The sequence below is a fragment of the Arachis hypogaea genome, chromosome 9 (genome assembly GCF_003086295.3).
Source record: "Arachis hypogaea cultivar Tifrunner chromosome 9, arahy.Tifrunner.gnm2.J5K5, whole genome shotgun sequence".
Classification (NCBI taxonomy): Eukaryota; Viridiplantae; Streptophyta; class Magnoliopsida; order Fabales; family Fabaceae; genus Arachis; species Arachis hypogaea.
The window spans coordinates 62,355,452-62,362,640 of record NC_092044.1 but is presented as its reverse complement, the minus strand read 5'-3'; positions in this window follow the sequence as shown (position 1 = coordinate 62,362,640).

Sequence of the window (7,189 nt, the reverse complement as noted above, 5' to 3'; positions counted from 1 at the left end):
GCTCATAAGGTGGGTGTTGCTTCTACAAGAGTTTGATATAGAAATAAGAGACAGGAAAGGGACAGAGAACCAGGTAGCTGATCATCTGTCCCGGATAGAACCAGTAGCTGGGGCGTCCCTCCCCTCTATTGGGATCTCTGAGACCTTTCCAGATGAGTAACTCTTTGCCATTCAGGAAGCTCCATGGTTTGCAGACATTGCAAACTATAAAGCTGTGAGTTTTATACCCCAGGAGTACAGCAGGGTGCAAAGAAAAAAATTAATTTCAGATGCCAAGTACTACCTATGGGATGAGCCATATCTCTTTAAGAGATGTGCAGATGAAATGATCCGCAGATGTGTACCTAGAGAGGAAGCACAAAGGATCCTATGGCATTGTCATGGATTGCAGTATGGGGGACATTTCGAAAGTGAGCGAACAGCCACTAAGGTCCTCCAATGTGGCTTCTACTGCCCTACTCTCTATAGGGATGCCCGAGAGTTTGTGCGTAACTACGACAGTTGCCAAAGAGCTGGTAACTTGCCTCATGGTTACGCCATGCCTCAACAAGGGTTCTTAGAGATTGAGTTGTTTGATGTATGGGGTATTGACTTCATGGGTCCCTTTCCACCATCATACTCAAACACTTATATTTTGGTGGCAGTAGACTATGTATCTAAATGGGTAGAAGCAATTTCCACTCCCAATAATGATACTAAGACCGTGCTGAAATTCCTCCAGAAACACATCTTCAGCAGGTTTGGTGTTCCCAGAGTACTAATCAATGACGGGGGCACTCATTTCTGCAATAAACAGCTGTACTCTGCTATGGTCTGATGTGGAATTAGCCACAAAGTAGCAACTCTGTATCATCCACAGACAAATGGGCAAGCTGAGGTCTCTAATAGAGAGCTAAAAAGAATCCTGGAATGGACTGTAATTGCCTGTAGAAAGGATTAGGCAAAGAGCTTGGATGATGCTCTGTGGGTATACAGAACAGCATTCAAGACTCCTATAGGAACCTCTCCATACCAACTTGTGTATGGGAAGGCCTGTCATCTGCCCGTGGAACTGGAACATAAAGCCTACTGGGCAACCAAATTCCTAAACATGGATGCTAAGTTAGCTGGTGAAAAAAGATTGCTCCAGCTAAATGAGCTAGAGGAGTTCTGACTCAGTGCCTTTGAAAATGAAAAAATTTATAAGGAAAAGGCAAAGAAGTGGCATGACAAGAAGTTGTCATCCAGAGTCTTTGAGCCAGGACAAAAAGTTCTGCTCTTCAACTCTAGGCTCAGACTATTCCCAGGAAAACTTAAATCCCGGTGGAGGGGTCCATATGTGATTACAGGAGTGTCACCATATGGATATGTTGAGCTTCAAGATATTGATTCTGATAAAAAGTTCATTGTTAATGGACAGAGGATCAAACATTATCTTGAAAGCAATTTTGAGCAAGAATGCTCAAAACTGAGGCTTAAATGAAGCTCAGTAAAGGTCCAGCTAAAGACAGTAAAGAAGCGCTTGCTGGGAGGCAACCCAGCCATTAGCAGGTTATTTATTTTACTTAATAGCATATTGACATACATTCTCCAAGGTTGATCATACAAATTAAAGGAATTCACAGAGTTACAGAAGGATTCAGTGTAAAAAGCAGAGAAAAGGAGCTTGCTGGCAAGAAAATGCCAGTAAGGGGTACTCTGGGCATTAAACGCCAGAATGGATACCATTCTGTGCGTTTAACGTCAGTAAAGGTACCATTTTGGGCGTTAAACGTCCAGAATGGCCCATTCTGGACGTTTAACGCCAGAATTGCAGCGTTCTGGGCATTCAGCAAAATGCCCAGTGATGAAGGGGTTTCTGGCGTTTAACGCCAGCCAAGGTACCTGGCTGGGTGTTAAACACCCATAATGGCCAACAATTGGGCGTTAAACGCCAGAATGGATACCATTCTGGGCGTTTAACGCCAGAAAGGTAGGGGACAGAGATTTTGTTTTCCACTTCAAATTTTTTCAAACTTTCTTGTTTTGATCCATAATTTTCTTCATAAACACATTACAAACTTTCATCATTCACCTTCAAATTTCAAAAATTAAACAATTTTCTAAATCATTCTTCAAATCTCTTTCAAATCCTTTCCAAATCTTCTTCAAAAACTCAAATATCTTCTCAAATTCTTTCCATATCTTCTCTAATCTCCTTCAAAATTTTCGAAATCTCTCCCCCTCCCTTATAAATACACGTTCGGCCATCCCCCTCTCCCCACCATTCGAATTTTCTCTCCTCCTCGCTCTCCTCTTTCCTTTATTTTGCTTGAGGGCAAGCAAACCTTTAAGTTTGGTGTGCTTTTCCGTGGTCACTAAGCCAAGATTCATCAAGATCATGGCTCCTAAGGGAAAACAAACCAATTCAAAAGGCAATAAAGAGAATAATCCAAATAATCTTTGGAATCAAGAGAAGTTCTTAAACAAGGAACATGCAGACCATTACCACAAAATAATGGGTCTGAGGTCAGTGATCTCGGAAGTCAGATTTGATCTGAAAGAAGATGTATATCCAGAGATCCAAGAGCAAATTCGAAACAGAGGCTGGGATGTTCTAACCAACCCTAAGACAAAGGTTGGAAGAAACATGGTTTAGGAATTCTACTCAAATCTGTGGCTGACAGATAAGCAGAGAATGACTGGAACTACTTTTTATACCTACAAAACCATGATCAGAGGGAGAATTATTTACTTCCATCTGGACAAAATAAGAGAGGTCTTCAAGTTACCTCAACTACAAGATGATCCTGAATCCTTTAATAGGAGAATGGTGAGAGTAGATAAGGGGTTGGATCAAGTTCTAGAGGACATATGCCTCCCTGGAACTAAGTGGACAACCAATTCAAAAGGTGTCCCAAACCAACTCAGGAGGGGAGATCTCAAACCAATTGCAAGAGATTGGCTAGACTTTATTGGGCATTCTATATTGCCCACTAGCAACCGTTCTGAGGTCACGGTCAAAAGAGTAGTGATGATTCATTGCATTATGCTGGGAAAAGAAGTGGAGATTCATCATCTGATTGTTTGTGAGATTTACACAATTGCAAACAAGAACTCCACTGAAGCCAAACTGGCTTACCCAAGCTTAATCTCTTTGCTATGTAAAGATGCTGGGGTGAGGATGGGAGTAGATGAATTCATCCCAGTTGAACATCCAATCACCAAGAAGTCAATGGAAGGACAAATGCAAGATAACTCTATCAAAAGGAGGGCGCAGGAATTCCTCCCTGAACTTCCTGAAATTGACTACTGGGCCAGCCTAGAAGCATCTATTGCCAAGCTGCAAGAAGCTATGGAACAAATTAAGGAAGAACAGTAGAATCAAAACTGCATGCTCTGTAAATTGCTGAAAGAACAAGAGAAGCAGGGGCGTGAGCTAAAAGAGCTGAAGAGCCAGAAGCTCTCCCTTGAAGGGTCAAATACCCCACAAGTTGAGGGAGCATCCACTTCTCAAAATCAAGGTTATTGAGTCCTAACTCTATGATAACCTCTATCATTAGTAATCTATTTTAGAGTCATTTAAATTTCTGTTTTCTATTACTATTAGTCTTATCTTATATTTATTTTTGAGTCTTGTTCTTAATTCATGATTAATAAAATTTAAGGTTCATGTCTTAAAGCTATGAATGTCCTATGAATCCATCACCTCTCTTAAATGAAAAATGCTTTAATCACAAAAGAACAAGAAGTACAGGATTTCGAATTCATCTCTGAAACTAGTTGAATTAGTTTGATGTGGTGACAATACTTTTTGTTTTCTGAATGAATGCTTTAACAGTGCATATGTCTTTTGAATTTGTTGATTAAATAATGTTAAACTTGTTGGCTCTTGAAAGAATGATGGAAAAAGAGAAATGTTATTGAGGATCTGAAAAATCATCAAATTGATTCTTAAAGCAAGAAAAAGCAGTGAATTCAAAAAAAAGAGAAGAAAAAAAGGAGAGTATATGTGAAAAAAAAATAATAAAAAGTGATCCAAGGCAAAAAGAGTGTGCTTAAGAATCCTGGACACCTCTAATTGGGGACTCTAGCAAAGCTGAGTCACAACCTGAAAAGGTTCACCCAGTTTTGTGTCTGTGGCATGTTTGTATCCGGTGGTAATACTGGAAGACAGAGTGCTTTGGGTCACAGCCAAGACTCATAAAGTAGCTGTGTTCAAGAATCATCATACTTAACAAGGAGAATCAATAACACTATCTGAATTCTGAGTTCCTATAGATGCCAATCATTCTAAACTTCAAAGGATAATGTGAGATGCCAAAACTGTTCAGAGGCAAAAAGCTACTAGTCCCGCTCATCTAGTTGGAGCTAAGTTTCATTGATATTTTAGAATCTATAGTATGTTCTCTTCTTTTTATCCTATTTGATTTTCAGTTGCTTGGGGATAAGCAACAATTTAAGTTTGGTGTTTTGATGAGTGGATAATTTATACGCTTTTTGGCACTGTTTTTAGTATGTAATTAGTATATTTTAGTTAGTTTTTAGTATATTTTTATTAGTTTTTATTTAAAATTCACTTTTCTGGGCTTTACTATGATTTTGTGTGTTTTTCTGTGATTTCAGGTAATTTCTGGCTGAAATTGAGGGACCTGAGCAAAAATCTGATTCAGAGGCTGAAAAAGGACTGCAGATGCTGTTGGATTCTGACCTCCCTGCACTCGAAGTGGATTTTCTGAAGCTACAGAAGTCCAATTGGCGCGCTCTCAATTGCGTTGGAAAGTATACATCCTGGGCTTTCCAGCAATGTATAATAGTCTATACTTTGCCTGAGATTTGATGGCCCAAACCGGCATTGCAAATCAGCTTCAAAATTCCCGGCATTTAACGCCGGAACTGGCACAAAAGTTAGAGTTAAACGCCCTGGCACAAAAGCTGGCATTTAACTCCAAGAAAAGTCTCTACACATGAAAGTTTCAATGGTCAGCCAAAGCACACACCAAGTGGACCCTAGAAGAGTGGATTTTTACGTCATTTACTCATCTCTGTATACCCTAGGTTATTAGATCACTATAAATATAACCTTTTGCCATTGTATCTTGATCTCATGACACTTTACACGTTTCATACTGTACCTTGTACGGCATGAGTCTCTAAACCCCATGGTTGGGGGTGAGGAGCTCTGCTGTGTCTTGATGGATTAATGCAATTACTACTATTTTTCATTCAATCACGCTTGCTTCCATTCTAAGATATCACTTGTTCCTCAATTTGATGAATGTGATGATCCGTGACACTCATAATCATTCTCACCCATGAACGTGTGCCTGACAACCACCTCCGTTCTACTTTAGATTGAGTGGATATCCCTTGGGTTCTTTAACCAGAATCTTCATGGTATAAGCTAGAATGTATTGGCGGCCATTCTTGAGAATCCGGAAGGTCTAAACCTTGTCTGTGGTATTTTGAGTAGATTGAATGACTGTGACGAGCTTCAAACTCGCGATTGTGGGGCATTAGTGACAGACGCAAAAGAATCACTGGATTCTATTCCGACATGATCGAGAACTGACAGATGAATAGTCATGCTGTGATAGAGCGCGTTGAACATTTTCACTAAGAGGATGGGAGGTAGCTGGTGCACGAAATTGTGATCAATACTTTTCACAACACAAATAATCCCCGGTGATGAATCCAAAAACTTGGTGTTCAATACCATGGCATAAACACAACTTCGCACAACTAACCAGCAAGTGTACTGGGTCGTCCAAGTAATAAACCTTACGCGAGTAAGGGTCGATCCCACAGAGATTGTTGGTATGAAGCAAGCTATGGTCACCTTGTAAATCTTAGTCAGGCAGACTCAAATGGATATGAATGATGATATACGAATAAAACATAGAGATAAAGATAGAGATACTTATGTAATTCATTGGTAGGAATTTCAGATAAGCGTATGAAGATGCTTGTCCCTTCCGTCTCTCTGCTTTCCTACTGTCTTCATCCAATCCTTCTTACTCCTTTCCATGGCAAGCTTATGCAAGGGTTTCACCGTTGTCAGTGGCTACCTCCCATCCTCTCATTGGAAATGTTCAACGCACCCTGTCACGGCACGGCTATCCATCTGTCGATTCTCAATCAGGCCGGAATAGAATCCAGTGATTCTTTTGCGTCTGTCACTAACGCCCCGCCTTCAGGAGTTTGAAGCTCGTCACAGTCATTCAATCATTGAATCCTACTCAGAATACCACAGACAAGGTTAGACCTTCCGGATTCTCTTGAATGCCGCCATCAGTTCTAGCCTATACCACGAAGACTCTGATCTCACGGAATGGCTGGGTCGGTTGTCAGGCGAGCACTCGGTTGTTAGGCGATCAACCATGCATCATGTATCAGGAATCCAAGAGATATTCACCCAATCTAAGGTAGAACGGAGGTGGTTGTCAGGCACACGTTCATAGGTGAGAATGATGATGAGTGTCACGGATCATCACATTCATCAAGTTGAAGAACAAGTGATATCTTGGAACAAGAACAAGCGGAATTGAATAGAAGAACAATAGTAATTGCATTAATACTCGAGGTACAGCAGAGCTCCACACCTTAATCTATGGTGTGTAGAAACTCCACCGTTGAAAATACATAAGAACAAGGTCTAGGCATGGCCGAATGGCCAGCCTCCCAAAGAGGGTTCAATCATAAAAACATGATCAAAAGCTCTAATACAATAGTAAAAGGTCCTATATATAGAGAACTAGTAGCCTAGGGTGTACAGAGATGAGTAAATGACATAAAAATCCACTTCCGGGTCCACATGGTGTGTGCTTGGGCTGAGCATTGAAGCATTTTCGTGTAGAGACTCTTCTTGGAGTTAAATGCCAGCTTTTATGCCAGTTTGGGCGTTTAACTCCCATTCTTGTGCCAGTTCCGGCGTTTAACGCTGGGAATTCTGAGGGTGACTTTAAACGCCGGTTTGGGCCATCAAATCTTGAGCAAAGTATGGACTATCATATATTGCTGGAAAGCCCAGGATGTCTACTTTCCAACGCCGTTGAGAGCGCGCCAATTGGGCTTCTGTAGCTCCAGAAAATCCGCTTCGAGTGCAGGGAGGTCAGAATCCAACAGTATCTGCAGTCCTTTTTAGTCTCTGAATCAGATTTTTACTCAGGTCCCTCAATTTCAGCCAGAAAATACCTGAAATCACAGAAAAACACATAAACTCATAGTAAAG